We start from the raw sequence: 18,363 nt of genomic DNA on the forward strand, positions 1-18,363 counted from the left end.
TAACTTCCACGTTAACTTGATTAACGTGGAAGCTAACGATGAGGAATGTAGGATGAGCCAACGTTAGTGACACTCAACATTGTCACTAACATTAGGATGGCTAAGAATGGCCACGTTAGAAGCCAAGTTAACCTAGTTAACGTGGACTCTAACGTGAGACCTAGGGGCACATTGGAACGTTAGTGACAATGTTGAATGTCACTAACATTCTCGAAGGGTGGCAAAGGCCACGTTAGAAGCCACGTTAACCTAGTTAACGTGGGCTTTAACGTGAAGCAAGAAGGGGCACACTGGAACGTTAGTGACAATGTTGAGTGTCACTAACGTTCTCGAAGGTTAACAAGGCAACGTTAAAAGCCACGTTAACCTAGTTAACGTGGGCTTTAACGTGAGGCAAAGGGGTGCATTGGAACGTTAGTGACAATGTTAAGTGTCACTAACGTTCTCGAACTTATATTCTCACTAAATATTAACACCCCTAACATCCTGAACTAAAGTCTTTGCCCACTTCGCACTTTCTCTCTGCAAGTAAAGCCAAGCCCAAATAAAGAAAGGAACTGCTTCAAACTCAAGATCCAAAGGCCCAAGACTTGAAGAATCACACTAGAAGCTGAGAAGAGTAGTATATATAGGAGTAGCTTTGAATTGAGAAAGAAGTTCGGGAGGCTGGGAAAAAGAGAACTACTCTCTGTATTTTACTTTCTTTGCAATTTCTAGTTTTATGATGTATTCTCCATCTTTGTTTTCATTTTCAAGAGCTATGAACAACTAAACCCCTTTCATTGTGTTAGGGAGCTCTGTTGTAATTTGATGGATCAATACTAATTTTCATTATTCTTCTTCTATCTTTCCTCTTGATTTTACTTGAAAGCTTTCGATCTTCATCCAATTGAGTAGTTATCTTGGAAGAGAAGCTATTCAAACTTGGATCTCTTTTGAAACTTGAAAGAGGAATGAAGAGATCAAGCTAGAAATGCTTTCTCATGCTGGACCAAATTGGGTTTGGATGGGTATGTGACTATAACCCTCTCAACACTTGATTTGGGAAATGCATGTGGTATAATCAGTGACCATACTTCATCTCTTCTCATGAGCAATTGACCAAGGAATTGGCTATTGATCAAGATTTGAGAGATTGAATTGCAAGAAATTGTAATCCAATCACTTAAGATTGCCAAGGAGATCAATGAGTGCATTGATTGAGGAAGAGATGAAAATAAACTTGATCTGGAGAATTGCAACATCTCCTAAGCCCAATGAACTCCCCATCTCTGATCTTACCCATTCTCTTTAATTTCTGCCATTTACTTTTATGAGCAAATCCCCCATTCCCATTTACAATTCTGCAATTTATTTTCAGTCATTTACTTCCAGTCCTTTAATTCTAGCATTTACTTTTCTGTTATTTACATTCCCGCCATTTTATTTTCTACAACTCTCAACCCAAATTCTGGATTCGCTCAACTAGAACATTCTTCTAATTAAAGTTGCTTGATCAATCAATCCCTGTGGGATTCGACCTCACTCTATTGTGAGTTTTTACTTGACGACAAATTCGGTACATTTGTCGAAGGGAGATTTGTTGAGAGACAAGTTTTCCGTGCATCAAGTTTATGGCGCCGTTGCCGGGGATTGATTGTGCATCAACAATGATTAAATTGGAAGATCACTAGATTGAGCATTTTTATTTTGTGAATTTCATTTTCTGTTTGAGCGATTTACTTTTTGTTTTAGTTAAACTTCTTCCCTTCCCCCTCTACTGTTTTGTTTTCTTTGTTATTTTCAATTCTGTTTGCTAACCCACTAACTATTTGATATATTACATCACCCACAACTAATAGTAATTCTGACACAAATACTGTCTGCACCTATTTTCTTTACTTGTACTTGTTGGTTGTATGACAGGGAGAAGAAGCGGGGCTTCAACTTCCTTTGATTCTGAACCTGAGAGAACCTTCCTTAGACTAAGGAGGGAGGCAAAAGAAAAACGTGTAGTTGGTGCTAAAGAGGAGGAGGAACACTTTGAGGAATACTTTGAACCAAACATGGAAGAAAACATGGAAAATCATCATGAAGAAAGAGACTCACAACCATGGCAGAGGAGTTGGAGCAAATCATGCTGGGGAGGATAGAAGAGTTTTGGGCTCTTACATCAATCCAAACCCAGGTAATTGTGGAAGTAGCATCCAAAAGCCAACAATTCATGCCAACAACTTTGAACTTAAACCACAGCTCATCACCCTTGTTCAGAACAACTGTTCGTTTGGAGGAGGTGTTCAAGAAGACCCCAATCAACATTTGACCACCTTCCTGAGAATATGTGACACAGTGAAATCTAATGGTGTTCATCCTGACACCTATAGACTGCTCTTATTTCCTTTCTCACTCAGGGACAAGGCAGCCAAGTGGCTGAAATCCTTCCCAAGGTATAGCTTGACAACTTGGGAGGATGTGGTGAACAAATTCTTAGCAAGATTCTACCCTCCTCAACATATTAATAGGCTGAGAGCTGAGGTTCAAACTTTCAGGCAACAAGATGGTGAGACTCTATATGAATCATGGGAGAGGTTCAAGGACTTAACAAGGAGGTGTCCACCTGACATGTTCAACGAATGGGTGCAGCTGCACATTTTCTATGAAGGTCTCTCTTATGAGTCAAAGAAGGCCGTAGACCATTCATCTGGAGGATCTTTGAACAAGAAAAAGACCATTGAGGAAGCCATAGATGTTATCGAAATAGTAGCAGAAAACGACTACTTCTATGCTTCCGAAAGAGGGAACACAAGAGGAGTGATGGAGCTAAACAATGTAGATGCTCTGTTGGCCCAAAACAAGCTCATTACCCAGCAGCTGGCTGACCTCACCAAGAAGATGGAGAGGAACCAAGTAGCAGCAATCTCATCTTCATCAACAATCCAAGAAGGAGTGAATGAAGAAGCAGAGGGGAGTCAGGAGCAAGCCAACTACATTGGGAATTCACCAAGGAAAAACTATGATCCATACTCCAAGACTTACCACCCTGGATGGAGAAACCACCCAAACTTTGGGTGGGGAAGTGAGCAAGATCAAAACCAAGACCAGAGATGTTACAACTCCAACAACAATGCAGCTCACTAGCAATTCACCCAGAGGACATCTCAACACCCCCACAACAACACTTCTCCACACACTTATCAAAACCAAAATAGCACATCTGCTCCGAACCACTCATCAATTGATGACAAGCTCTCTAAGATTGAAGCCTTACTTGAAGGAATATGCCAAGAGATTCAAGAAAATAAGGTGTTCAAAGAGGAGGTGCGAGCCAATATTAAGAACCAGGGAGAGACCATTAGGAAGCTGGAATTCTAGGTGGGATATTTAGCTGAGAAGATTCCCAAACCTACAGATAGCTTCCCAAGTGACACAGAGAAAAACCCCAAAGGAGAAGCAAAGAAAGTAAGATGGGAAGATTGCAAAATGGTCACTACAAGTGATCAAGAGACTGAAGACAAGCAAGGCAAACTTCTCAAACAACCTGAAGACAACTCAATAAAGGAGGAGGATAGAGATCACAAAGAACCAGAAATGTCACAACAAGAGTTGTTGAAGCTCTATGCACCCTTTTCTCAACTGCTCAATGGTGCTGTAGGAAAGAGAATATACTCAAGGTTCCTAGACTTGTTTGCATCTCTGCATGTAAACATACCATTCATCAAGGCAATTCAACAAATGCCTGCATTCATCAAATATATGAAGGAACTTCTTCCCAGGAAAAGCTCACTCAAAGGAGGCCAGACTATATTGATGAACAAGGAATGTAGTGCCCTTATTCAACCTGAGCTGCCTACAAAAAGAAGAGACCCATGGAGTTTTCACATCCCTTGTGCCATAGGTGAAACTATGTTCGATAGAGCACTATGTGATTTAGGGGCCAGCATCAACTTACTGCCCTTATCCCTAGTGAAGAGGCTGCAGATCAATGAGATAATGCCCACAGATGTCATTATCAGACTGGCTGACAAAACCCAAAAGCAAGCAATAGGAGTGGTGGAAAATGTGTTGCTAAAGGTTGGGAAGTACTTTCTCCCAACAGACTTTGTCATTCTGGACATGGAAGAAAGTCACACTCACCCAATCATATTGGGAAGACCATTCCTAGCTACAGCCAGAGCACTTATCGACGTAGAGAAAGGGGAGCTAATATTGAGAATCCATGATGAACGACTTAGCTTTAATGTCTTCAAACTCTCACAAGAAATAGATCAAGAGGACAAGGAACTAAGCACAGATGATAATGAGACAATGAAAGAAAAAAGAAGCACTGAAGCACAGCCAACTCATTCTGAGACCCCCTTAACTGACAAACAAGGAAAACAGCAATTGCTACAGCTCAAGGAAAAGTTAGAGGAACCCAAACCTCTAGAGGCAGGTGAAGACAGCATCACAACTCCTTGGAGAAAAGAGGTCACCAAGGGGAAGGCAACCTCAAAAGAAATAAAGAAGAAGGTACCAAGGAGATGGAGGAACAAAAAGATCCCTACGGAAGACTTCTCTCTAGGGGATAGAGTTGTCTCAGCTTACTTCCCAGATATTCCCCCTAATCTCCCTACTGTGCCATCTCAATTACCTAAGGTCTTCACTATCAACAGAGTTCTTTCCCTGGAACATGTGGAGATCATTGATCCAACCAATGGATACAAGTCCACAGCAAGAGGGGAGGACTTTAAGCACTACCAACCACCATGATGAAGGAAAAACGTCAAGCTAGTGACGCTAAAGAAGCGCTTCATGGGAGGCAACCCATGTTTTATATGCTTTCAGATGATAATGAATAAGTCAATCTTTATGAGCTTCAATCCAAACTTGACAAACAATTGGTGAAAATCTTCTTATGCAGAATATAGTGAGGAACAAGTTTGGTGTTCAAAGCAAACCAAAATGCATGCTAGTCTTGGGAGCTTTGAACACAAAACCTCCATCACAGTGATCCAGATTAAGTTTGGTGTCACCTCATGGTGCCACCAAAATGCATATAAGGACCCACCAATAGTTAGTTAGTTAGTTGGAATTCATAAATAAACAATCAAATCCTTTCTTTCCTTTTATTCTAGCCGTAGAGTTTAAATTTTTTATGATATTAATTTCTTTATTTCAAATCTTTATAGGAAAGGAAAAGAAGCATGAAAAGGGATTGATTGGACAATTAAATGGGGGAGATTTTGCCACTTAATGAAGAGCACTACACACATGTCCCAAGAGAGAACGCATGGGGAAACGCGGCCATGCAACATTGGAGAAAGAAGACCCTTGAAGACCGAACCAATCACTCTCATTAAGTGATGATCCTTGTCTTTCCTTCATACACAACCCCATCCGTCCATCTAGTAAACATTCATGCAATCCACACCCTTCATTCACTCATGATTTCTTATATAAGTGAACCTTAGTGCATACTCACTCCTCACATTCAAATCCCCACTCTCCACACTTCTATTGGCACACTAAACCCTTCATCACACATTGCTTTAACCAACCCACTCTTCATCTATCCGACGCCTCAAACCCCCTCAAACAACAACTCAAGTCATGGCATCATCAAGCTCAAAGAGGCAAAAGAGGAAGGAACCTATGGAGAGTGCTCCTTTTGATGACAAGAGATTCAAGACTGCCTTTCATGAGCATGAATTTGAGCGGATAAGGGCCAGAAAGATATTGCCAGAGTTAATCTTCCAAATCAATGCCAATGAATCACCACAGATTTGGAGAAAAATCGAACAGAGGGGGTGGCAATTGCTCACCAGTCCAGAGGGGAAGATCAATGGAAACCTCATCAAAGAATTCTATGCAAATGCAGTTAGAGAGGATAAGACCAAAGCCCCAACATTCAAAAGCTATGTGAGAGGAAGGGAGGTGGACTTCAGCCCAAGTGCCATAACAAGAGCTCTTCACTTGAAATCACCTCATTTTGATGAGGAGAGTTATCAAGCAAGGATAAGTAGAAGCCCCGATAAGGATGAGCTCTCAGAGATAGCATCAGATATATGTGTTATAGCTGCTGACTGGGAGAGGTACTCAGATGGGAGACCAAGATTCATAAAAAGAGGAGACCTTCACCCTGAAGCCAAAGGGTGGTTTGAGCTTGTAAGGAGGTCCATCCTACCAGCCGCTAATAATTCAGAGGTTAACATCAATCGAGCCACTATGGTATAATGCTTAGTACAAGGTGGGGAAATCAAGGTGCATGAGCTCATTGCCGAAGGGATTCAAGAGTCAGCTGAGAAAGCTGACTCAGGTGCCAGACTTTGGTACCCCAGCACCATTCTTCGCTTGTGCAACAAGGCCAAGGTAATATTTGAGGACAGCAGCCCAGACTGGGTGAACCCAGGGAGGCCAGTCACACTCGAGCGAATGGTCTATACCACACCGGCTCAGCAACTAAGAAGGCCACATATAGAAAGGTAAAGGGCCCAGGAAGAAGCTCATCAAGAGGAATATCATCAGGAAGAATATCAATAAGAAGAGCATCATGACCCAGCCAACTTGAATATGACTCACCATCTAAGAGCCATTGAAGATTTGGGATAGAGACATATGGAAGGACAAGAGCAAATTCTGAACCGGCTGAGCCAACAGGAAGCATGGCAAAAACAACAAATGGAGCAGCAGCAGGAACAATACTCTCAGCTCACTCAAGCCATCAACCAAGTGAATGAGAGGCAAGAGATTCAAGAGAAGCACTTGCAAGAACTCAACCAGCGGCAGATAGCCCAAATAAAAACTTTCAATGAGTTCAGTGTACTCAATGAAGGAAGGCAACTACATAGGGAGGAGTTCTATGTAAACACCCAAGCCGAGTTGAACTACATGACCAGTAATATGCATCAGCTACACTATGCCATCCCTACATATGATGAGGTCCAAAAAGAATTTGTAGAACAAGAAGAGAGGAAAGTGAAACAGCAAAAGGAGACACTCAAGAAGAAGATGGAAGATAGTGGTTTCTGGAGGAAGCTGCTTGGAAAAGGCAAGGGAAGTGGAAGTACAAGCACTCAAAAGAGACACAATGAGGACAAACGAGGATGGGAGCATGGACATCCACATGAATGAAAGGTGGTGGAGTTTTTTTTAGTCCATCGTTTTCTATGCTTTAAATAAGGAAGATCTTGTATGAAATAGAACCTGCTTCCATGTTATGTTTAAACTTTTTTTTTAAAATTTTGTCTTTTAAGTTTTCCTTCTGAATAGGTCCATGATTTCTAGTTTAAATGTCACTGCATCATTCCCTTATTTACTTGTAAGCTTGTCCATTTTAAATCAAATTGAAGAAGAGAATGATTATGTTTTTAAAAGACCAGAGTAGAGTTCATATTGTGGAAATGCATTCATGAATCTTTGGGGTAGTCATAAGTTAGCTAAGTTGGTTCAACCACAAGGCTGGGATGACAATTATCTATCCTGAATACTTGACTTTGGATATACCCATGAGACTGAGCATATGACAAGATCCTAATAAGAGAAAAGGGAAAGAATAATGGAAGTGAAAAACAAAAGCAGAAGAGTAAGCAATAAGGCTAGGCATCAATGGTTTTAATCTTGAGGCAAGTGTCTGTGGTGCTCCTGTGTGAGGGATCTACTTGGATGAATAATCTCTTAGGGGTGCCTTATCACTTGGTAACTTGGGTTAACTAACTCGGGATTATTAGCTGAAAGTCCACTATCAAGAGTAACCCTCACTACAGAACACTTAGTAACCCAAAGAGGTGCTGGACACCAAGGTCTCAAGAAAAGAAAATAAATAAACTAAATGCATGTAGTGTGCATGTATGGGGGATAGGCTTGAGGGAGTAAGTCCTTAGGGGTGTCTCAACACCTAGCACCTTGAACCAACTGGTTCGGGAGTGTTGGCTGAAAGCTTATCTTAAAGAGTTGCCCCCTTACAGAGCACTTAGCCTAAATAACACAAACAACCCTTGAAATAACAATAAAAGGATCAATGAATAAAGGTCTCATAGGATATAAACAAAGTGGGTGTTTTAGGACATGATAAAAGTCTGAAAGCCAGTAATGGAATGAACTTAAGTTGCTATGCATGAAACCACCATAAAATCAGTAACATAACTTCCACAAGAATGACTCATTCCTCTGGATATTCCATTCATCATTCTCTTGTTCCAGTACTTTCTTAGGGACAAGCAAGCTTTAAGTTTGGTGTTGTGATGCCAGGGCATCTTGGCCAGTTTCACTGACCTTTTCTTTACTGTTTTTAGGTTAGTTTCATGCATTTCTTTAGGAAATAAGCTAGTTTTGGGTAGATATTCACTTATGCCTTGATTCAAGCATACATTGTGCATTTTACATAATTTCATGAGGATTTTGCATAAGTTTAGTGACAAATATTATGTTGCATTACTCATGACTTGGACTAGAGCTTTGATGCACTTTATTGCTTGATTTCAGGACCAAAAGGAAGCAAGAAAAAGGGAGGTAACTTGCAAGGATAATGAGAAAAGTGATTGCCAATAACACTCTCAAAAAGCCATCAATGCCCACGTTAGAGAGTCACGGTAACTAAGTTAACGTGAACTCTAACGTGGAGAAGAGAAGTTGAGCCAACGTTAGTGACACTTAACATTGTCACTAACGTTGGCAATTACTCATAAGTGGCCACGTTAGAAGCCACGTTAACCTAGTTAACGTGGCCTCTAACGTTAAGGGGGGGGGGGGGAAAGAAGCCAACCTTAGTGACACTTAACATTGTCACTAACGTTGGCCTATGGGGCAAAGTACCACGTTAACTCCCACGTTAACTTGGTTAACGTGGGAACTAACGTAAGAGATGAAGAGTTGTCGACAACGTTAGTGACACTCAACATTGTCACTAACGTTGAAGCAACCACACAACCCCCAAGAGTCACGTTAACTTCCACATTAACTTGGTTAACGTGGAAGCTAACGATGAGGAATGAAGGATAAGCCAACGTTAGTGACACTCAACATTGTCACTAACGTTGGGATGGCTAAAAATGGCCACGTTAGAAGCCAAGTTAACCTAGTTAACGTGGACTCTAACGTGAGACCTAGGGGCACATTGGAACGTTAGTGACAATGTTGAATCTCACTAGCGTTCTCGAAGGGTGGCAAAGGCCACGTTAGAAGCCACGTTAACATAGTTAACGTGGGCTTTAACGTGAAGCAAGAAGGGGCACACTGGAACGTTAGTGAGAATGTTGAGTGTCACTAACGTTCTCGAAGGTTAACAAGGCAACGTCAAAAGCCACGTTAACCTAGTTAACGTGGGCTTTAACGTGAGGCAAAGGGGTGCATTGGAACGTTAGTGATAATGTTAAGTGTCACTAACGTTCTCGAACTTATATTCTCACTAAATATTAACACCCCTAACGTCCTGAACTAAAGTCTTTGCCCACTTCGCACTTTCTCTCTGCAAGTAAAGCCAAGCCCAAATAAAGAAAGGAAATGCTTCAAACTCAAGATCCAAAGGCCCAAGACTTGAAGAATCACACTAGAAACTGAGAAGAGTAGTATATATAGGAGTAGCTTTGAATTGAGAAAGAAGTTCGGGAGGCTGGGAAAAAGAGAACCACTTTCTGTATTTTACTTTCTTTGCAATTTCTAGTTTTATGATGTATTCTCCATCTTTGTTTTCATTTTCAAGAGCTATGAACAACTAAACCCCTTTCATTGGGTTAGGGAGCTCTATTGTAATTTGATGGATCAATACTATTTTTATTATTCTTCTTCTATCTTTCCTCTTGATTTTACTTGAAAGCTTTCGATCTTCATCCACTTGAGTAATTATCTTGGAAGAGAAGCTATTCAAACTTGGATCTCTTTTGAACCTTGAAAGAGGAATGAAGAGATCAAGCTAGAAATGCTTTCTCATGCTGGACCAAATTGGATTTGGATGGGTATGTGACTATAACCCTCTCAACACTTGATTTGGAAAATGCATGTGGTATAATCAGTGATCATACTTCATCTCTTCTCATGAGCAATTGACCAAGGAATTGGCTATTGATCAAGATTTGAGAGGTTGAATTGCAAGAAATTGTAATCCAATCACTTAAGATTGCCAAGGAGATCAACGAGTGCATTGATTGAGGAAGAGATGAAAAAAAACTTGATCCGGAGAATTGCAACATCTCCTAAGCCCAATGAACTCCCCATCTCTGATCTTACCCATTCTCTTTAATTTCTGCCATTTACTTTTATGAGCAAATCCCCCATTCCCATTTACAATTCTGCAATTTATTTTCAGTCATTTACTTCCAGTCCTTTAATTCTAGCATTTACTTTTCTGTTATTTACATTCCCGCCATTTTATTTTCTGCAACTCTCAACCCAAATTCTGGATTCGCTCAACTAGAACATTCTTCTAATTAAAGTTGCTTGATCAATCAATCCCTGTGGGATTTGACCTCACTCTATTGTGAGTTTTTACTTGACGACAAATTCGGTACACTTGCCGAAGGGAGATTTGTTGAGAGACAAGTTTTCCGTGCATCATTAACCTCATGCAAAGATTTAGTATCACAATACGCAGAGGCGCGATGCTTCACATCAACATGCACCCAATTATAAATGTTCTCGTTTTTTATTACCTCCACCACTTTCTCCTTTTCCCTAGCCAATGCTGAAACAAAAATGAAGAAAAAGACAAGTGACACTAACCTTTTGACGTCATGACTCTTTCAACACCCAAGCAAGAAGTCCAGAATAAGAATCGTGTCTTTTTCCAAGATTGAAACAGCAATAAAGCAAATGAACCCACTACATGATGCCCCACTAATTTAGTGTTTGATATGAAAAAACTGTTCTCTTCCCATGAATAATGAACGGCGGTAATTTTCGCTTGAGAAAATCACAGGAATTTATTACAACACAGTCAACGAGGTTACAATTATTACAAAATTAAAAATCCAAGCTTGCCAAAACAACGCTCGTTGAGCTTGGGGGCTAACGATATATTGCTACCTCAAACCGAGGTATAGCTACTTAACAAAAGCTCAACTTGCTAATATAAGTTCGGTAAGTCAAGCTTGGGGGCTGTGTTCCGTATAAACCAGGTTATACCTCGGACTAAGCAAGTAAATTCAAAAATAATAACCGTCCACCGTAACAAACCTCCTCCCCATATCTTGAGCGAATCCTTAGATCTCGAAAACAGCCACCAAAGCCACCTAGAATGACTATAAATACTATTCTCAGCAGAAGATTTGAGGGACACCAAAAAAAGAAGAACACATAAGAGATTCAAAATACTTATTTCTTAATACTCTGAGAGATATCATACTGACTTGGGCGTTGGAGTCTTTTTTGTAGGTTCCACGATTGCATTCCAGCTCCAAGGATTATCCGAGTTTACTACATTGAAGGTAGCATTATCCCCTTAGGTGACGAGCTATAACTCGAAGCATCCTCGGCAGGAGCATTCTTGATAGGAACATAACTTAAATGTTATTTAAAAAATTAAGAAATTCATCGTTCAGATAAATAAATATAAATATTACTAAACAATAAAAATAAGCATGACTAAAACATTTTATTAAGTCAAATAGGTTTGTTCATTTAGATAAATTATATTTTCACTCGCTTTTAAGGTACTAAAAATTATTTATATTTCACTTCAAGAATATCGACTTTTACTAACAGTTTTATCGACAACTAGTACTACAAATTTTTTATATTTACTACAAGAAGATCAATTATTATCGACGACTAAAGTGTCGATAATCAATTTTATCGACGGTTAACATCGTCAGTAAAAATCAAATAATAATAGCAGTGCTAATGTCATCAGTAATAAAAGTGTTGTCAAAATAAATAAAAAAATAAATTAAATTTATTAACGTTTTAGCTATTGGTAATTATGTTTTTTGTTTTTTTATTTCCTATTATTCACCTTAACAATATATATTAATTACATTTTTAAGTATCTGTTATATCAACGGAATATTTAAATCAATTATAAAATAAAATAATAATACTAAAAACTATTTGAAACTTAACAAATAATAAGTGTACACGTTTATTCAAAATTCAAAACAATGAAATTAAATAAATACAATAGAGTTACCAAAAATGATAAGCACAATCAAATTATCTAGCTACTATACTACATGTAATCCTCGAAGAGAAACCGCATCGTCATCATCATCATTATCATCATTATCATTATCATCATCATCATCCTCGTGGTCATCATCTTGTTGCTCGGGATCATTGGTGATGTATCTAGGTCGTGATCACGACAGAGGCTGTGCAAGAGGTGGAGGTGGAAGAGGCATGACCGGAGCACCACTAGATGAGCTACTTTGCATCTAGTGCATAAAGGTGTACATCTGACTCAATGCATTCTTCCACCCAGAGAACTCCGTGGTCTGGAGATGGGAGATATCTACTCATACTTTTTATGAGCCCGCCTCTGCTCTTTCTGTTCTTGGATTCCTGCTGGTAGCATGCCTCCAAGTTCTACGTGTCTCGTCATGTGCTGCTCCAACTATTGTGTTATCTCCCTACTGAGAATAGTAACTTGCTCCCTAATATCTGTCGGTCTACTAGCAATGGATAGGTCATTAGCATTAGAGAAATATGGAGTAGTGCTAGTAAAGACACGTCTGACCCAATACACTCTCCCTCGCTTGTATCCATCTACCACTTGCGTCCACAAAATCATCCTCTAAAAATAGCAAGTTTTGGGCCTCAGTGATCTGAGTCACACGATTGTCCTTAACTTTTACCAACATCTCCTCAAAGAGGTGATGAATATACGCTTGGCAAGTTTTTGCATTTATATATAATTTTTTAATACAATTTTAAGATTGAAAAAACAAACAGTGGTCTCGTTAGAGCGTATATGTCGACCTACTTGGAGTGGTCCTCCTTGCTGTTGTCATGTTATGGGTCCCTTGTAATGGCTCGCTATGAGAGAGTCGGCGACCCAACTTGCCCGCTTGTCAATATAAGAAACTTGAATTATATAAATCAAATGATGACTAACACAATTAATTCACTTAGCTTGAAATCATGATATATTAATATGTACCATTTTCTTGGTCGTTGCAACATATGTGGTGGATCTGCCGGTATGCAAGGATCCTTTGATGCTAAATGCTCAACTAGGTCGTGCCCTAACTCTCATGGCCCAATAATCCTCTATTTCCCAGTACTCCTTAAGTTGCACAAGGATATCATAGGGATCTAATTAATCTGTCAGACCTCCCTTGTTGTGCATGTTTGCAAGCATCTTCCAGATGAGCTTGGTGGTTCTCGCTCGCCAAGCATTGTATATCTTCTGTTTCTCCCCAATGAGAAACCAGAAATGTTGTTGGAGCAGACAACACCAGTACATTATGTTGTTTTAAATGACATAGTAATATAATTTGAAGTTATAAATAAAAAACACTTAGTTACCTTAAACAAGTCCCATCAGAGGTTGTGAATGTAATTTGGAACTATGTTAGATTTGGATTTGAACCACCAATAATGGCTTTTGAATACCCAAGTAATCCCCTCGATTGTATGGTGTAGAGGATCCCAACTATTATAAACAAATAAAAAAAGTATTGAGTGACACATACATACATTAAGGGTGTTCAATTTATGGTTTGGTTTGATTTGATTTTTAGAGAAAATATCATCTGATCCAATCATACAAAAATTAAGTAGTTTGGTTTGGTTCAGTTTTTTATCTGAGGCCAATCAAACCAAATGTAATTGAATTGGTTTAGTTTGATTTTTTGGTTTTAAACTAATACAACAAAACTAATTTGTTCTAGTTATATAAAGTATAGCAATAACCTGTCTTATGCTAATAAAATACTAACAGAAGTAAAAAACTTAATTTCAAGGTATCAAACTAATCATCGAATCGTTCTAGTTATTAGTTTATTAATTTAGAAATTTAATCGATTCAACCGTGATTCAACCAAAATAATTGAATTATATTTAAATAATATATAAAATTATAAATAAATACACAAAAAACATAAATATATGCTAATATAAATTTTAAAAATACATAAATTAAAATATAAATATATAAATTACAAATAAACAAACAAAAATTATAAATATATTCTAATATAAATTTAAAAATATATAAATTAAATGTATAATACTAATTAAAGTCTCATAATCTCTTATAAACAATATTTTAAAAATTAAACTAGACATTAAATCATTGAAAAACTATCATTTCAAAGATTTAAAAATTCAGTTTATTTAATTGGTAATCAACTAAATTATACTAAAATAAACAAAAAATAATTAAATATTTATCAATTAATATTAAGAACAACAACAACAGCAGCAGCAGCAATAACAGCAGCAATAACAACAGCAACAACAATAACAATAATAGATATTTTTTTGAAGAAAACATAAGCACATAACATATGATATTATATACTTTTTTATTATTTAATAATGTTGAAGTTTTCTCGGTAACTAATATATAAATGTTCTTCAGTTTTAGTGTTTAAATTAATAATTTTCTTTTTTATTTTGTCTTAAAATTTATTAAGTAATAAAATATATTCTTTTCTTTATTCAAGAAATGATAAAATGTCTGTTATTTTGTACTGTGATTCTCCATGTGGCTTCTTGCAATGAAGAAAAGGTGAAAAAAATTCAATGGCAGAGCGGCAAGGACGATGGCAGGACGGGCTGCGCTAGGGAAGGGAAGGTGAGACAATGGTTGAGAGATACAGCGGTTACTACGAGAAAAAAGATGGAAATGAATCGCTGAACCAAGAGCTAGGTCTTCTGGTTTTAAAAGAAGAAGAACGAAGGAGATAAAATTTACTGACTTAGAGATTTAGATTTCTCTTCCCCGTATTTCTTTCTTCCCTCACACTAAAACATTGAAAACTGTGAAACAGACAAAGTTTAGGTGAATTTTTAAAAACTGGCCAATTTTCGATTCGAGTCAACTGACAGTTTTCAGCCAATTTTTTTATTCTTGTTCGATTTTTCTATTGGTCGGTTTTCTAGTTAATTCAAACCATTTTCTTTAATAATTTCTTATTTGACTGACCAATTCGAACAAATTTTCAGAACCTGATTAAATTTCACAAGTTACAACCAATCATATAACACAATTATTAAAAATTTCAACAATTCAAAAACACAATATTTGATTTAAACTTGCATGAGGACGTGTGCAAATGCATATGATCAAAGTTGCCTCAAATCTCCAAATGAAAAAAAGGACCAAAATATAGCCAAAACATCTTGTATAAAAATGTACCTGTTGTATTAATAATTAATGTTTGAATAAAAGCAAAAAAAAAAAAAATATGACCATCTTAAATAACATTATATTTTACTAAATGTAATATAAATAGGATCGTAAGTATTTTTTATAATTCAATATTATAAAATAGCTCAAAATTTTCAAAGTAACAACTCATTTGTTCAGAGAACAATTGTCTACAATAATTTAATACAAACTTATTAACCATATAAATAGAGAGTTAATTCATTGTTTCTATTAATGATTACTATCGACACATATCAGTTGTTTGTCAATTCACAACATACTCAAAATACATTGACATCGTGTCTTCATTCCCAAATAGCCAAAATCTTGATGGACTAAAATTAGTAAGTGCACCAAATCGCTCCAAGTAATACTATGGCAAGTGGATATTGTTCTCACAAAGATTAAAGGATTGAGCAAGTAACTTCTAATCAAATCTCTGATGCTAGGGCATCTTGGCTAGTTTCACAAGCCATTTTAGTTTGTTTTAGGGTAGTTTCATGCATTTCTTAGGCAATAAGTAAGTAATTGGATGAGAATTTCATGCATGCCTTGATTCAATCAAATATTGTTAATTTTGTGTATTTTCATGAGATTTATGCTAGATTTATTGTTTATTATGAATGATGCAAAATCTTGTAAATTTAGCAAAGCTTTGATACATGTGTTTGGTTGATGATAGGTGAAAAAAAGCAGAGGAAGAGCAATGAAAGGGGGGAAGGTAACATTCTGCAAGAATCTGGTGCCAATGTTGGAGGGAACATTACCTCCAATGTTTCTCAATACAGTTTGCTTTCTGGAAATTGGAAAAACTAGCTGCGACACACACGCGTGGGTGATGCGTACGCATGAGCGTGGAAATTCGACCATCCATGCGTACGCGTGGTGACACACACGGGTGGAAAGGCCAACGTTGGAAGGAACGTTGCCAAGCCAACGCTGAGTCCAACGTTTGTGATAAGTATTAAAAAACTGGAGTTGGGAATTTTGTAGTGACGCGTACGCGTCATATGCATTTTTCTCCAACCTCGCGCACGCGTGTGTGACGCGTACGCGTGAAATGGCAAAAATCGACCATTCATGCGTACGCGTGACCAGGTGAACTTTAGTACCCCAACATTGAGTCAAACGTTGATCAAAACACCCAAAATCCATTTTTTCTAAGAGAACGTTTGACCCAACATTTGCTTAAAAATGTTGACCCCAACGTTGATAGCAGAACTATGAAATTGAGCATCTCTCTCCTCTACATCACCGAGATCCACTTCAATCTGCTTCAATCAAGGCCAAGGCCCACATCCAAGTACTGGAAGATTTAATTGAAGATGAGAAGAAGAGTATAAATAGAAGAGTTGTTGAAGATTCAATCTACTAGTCATTTTCTCTGCACTTTTCTTTTAGTTTTATGTACTTTCTTTTCTTTTCTTTTTCTGTTTAAGCTTTTTTGGCAGACTGGGATCTAGATCTAGAATTAGACTCTACAATAATTTCTTTTATGCTTTCTGCACTTCTCTGTATTTTTCTTTTAGTTTGATTTGAATTGAGCTATGAACAACTAAACCCATCTTCATTGGGTTAAGGAACTCTGTTGTAATTCAATGGATCATTACTAGTTTTCATTCATCTTCTTCTTTCTTTTCTCTTGATTTTTCTAGAAAGCTTTCGATCTTCATCCAATTGGGTAGTTGTCTTGGAAGAGAAGCTATCCATAATTGGATCTCCTCTGAACCTTGGAAGAGGAATGAGGAGATCATGCTAGAAATGCTTTCTCATGTTGGACCGGATTGGGGTTTGGATGGATATTGTGACATTTAATCCTACTAATACTTTGATTTGGGAATACATGTGGTATAATCAGTGACCATACTTCATCTCTTCCTATGAGCAATTAAATCAAGGAATTGGGCAATTGTTCAAGCATAGAGAGATTGAATTGCCAAGGAATTAGAATTCAGTCACCTAAGATTGCCAAGGAGATCAATGATTGCATTGGTTGAGGAAGAGATGAAAATAAACTTGATCCGGAGGATTATAACATCTCCTAACCCCAATGAGATTTCTCACTTCTGATCTTACCCATTCTCTAAATTCTGCTGTTACATTGATGTTTAACAACCCCCATTCCCTTTTAATTTCTTGCAATTTAAGCTTCTGCACTTTAATTCCCTGTAATTTCTCTTCTGCAATTTAATTTCTGTTAATTACATTCAGTTATTTACATTTCTTGCTCTTTAAGTTTCCTGCCGTTTACTTTTTCTGCAACTCTCAATTCAAATTTGGATTAGTTTAACTAGAACACTCCTCCAATTAAAGTTGATCAACCAATCAATCCCTGTGGGATTTGACCTCACTCTACTATGAGTTTTTACTTGACGACAATCCAGTGCACTTGCCGGTGAAGATTTGTTGAGAGACAAATTTTTGTGCATCAAGTTTATGGCGACGTTGCCGGGGATTGGTTTTGTATTAACAATGATTAAATTGGAGGATAACTAGATTGAACACTTGTCTTTTCTTTTGATCAGTTTTAATTTTAGTAGTTACTGTTACTTTTTGCAATTTTAATTTGTTTTTCCTTGTTGATTTACTTGTTAGCACACTAATCACTAGTTGTTTGTGATATTGCCTCACTAAGAATCCCTCATTTATGACAATGGAGATTCCAATTTCTTTTGGTGATTATTGTTTGAGACAGAGCTTTTTGCAGGAAAGAAAGGAGCATCCATCATACTTTAGTCAATCAAATTTCATGGGAAACTTTCCACCACCACAGAATGATTCACCTTATTATGCTCATGGTGGGTGGGAGTATCAAGAACATGAAACAGAGTACTTTCCAGAGCCACAAAATGGACCATATTTTGGTGAAATCGATCACTACTCAAGTTGTGCCTAGGAAGATCAAAATCAAAGATTTCACTCATTCATACCCCATTCATCAAGAGCCATCACCTCTCAATTATCCAACCTCACCTCCAAGTTTTACATGTCTAAATTCTTCATCACTTGAGTATGCCTCAACACAAAATTCCGTCTCAAATCTATACGATTCATTTCACTGATAAACCCCACTTTTAGGATTTATCTTATGCTTAATTGAG

The 18,363-nt window shown here is 37.6% G+C and overlaps 1 non-coding gene across 1 annotated transcript; it reads right to left on the reverse strand.

Moving 5' to 3' along the window:
- Positions 1-2,499: 2,499 nt before the first annotated feature.
- LOC148544421 (small nucleolar RNA R71) lies at positions 2,500-2,603 on the reverse strand. Its single transcript, XR_015900445.1, has one exon. It is a non-coding gene; the product is annotated as a small nucleolar RNA R71 (small nucleolar RNA).
- Positions 2,604-18,363: the final 15,760 nt, after the last annotated feature.

This window comes from Arachis ipaensis, chromosome B9 (genome assembly GCF_059453495.1).
Source record: "Arachis ipaensis isolate K30076 ecotype BB chromosome B9, ASM5945349v1, whole genome shotgun sequence".
NCBI lineage: Eukaryota > Viridiplantae > Streptophyta > Magnoliopsida > Fabales > Fabaceae > Arachis > Arachis ipaensis.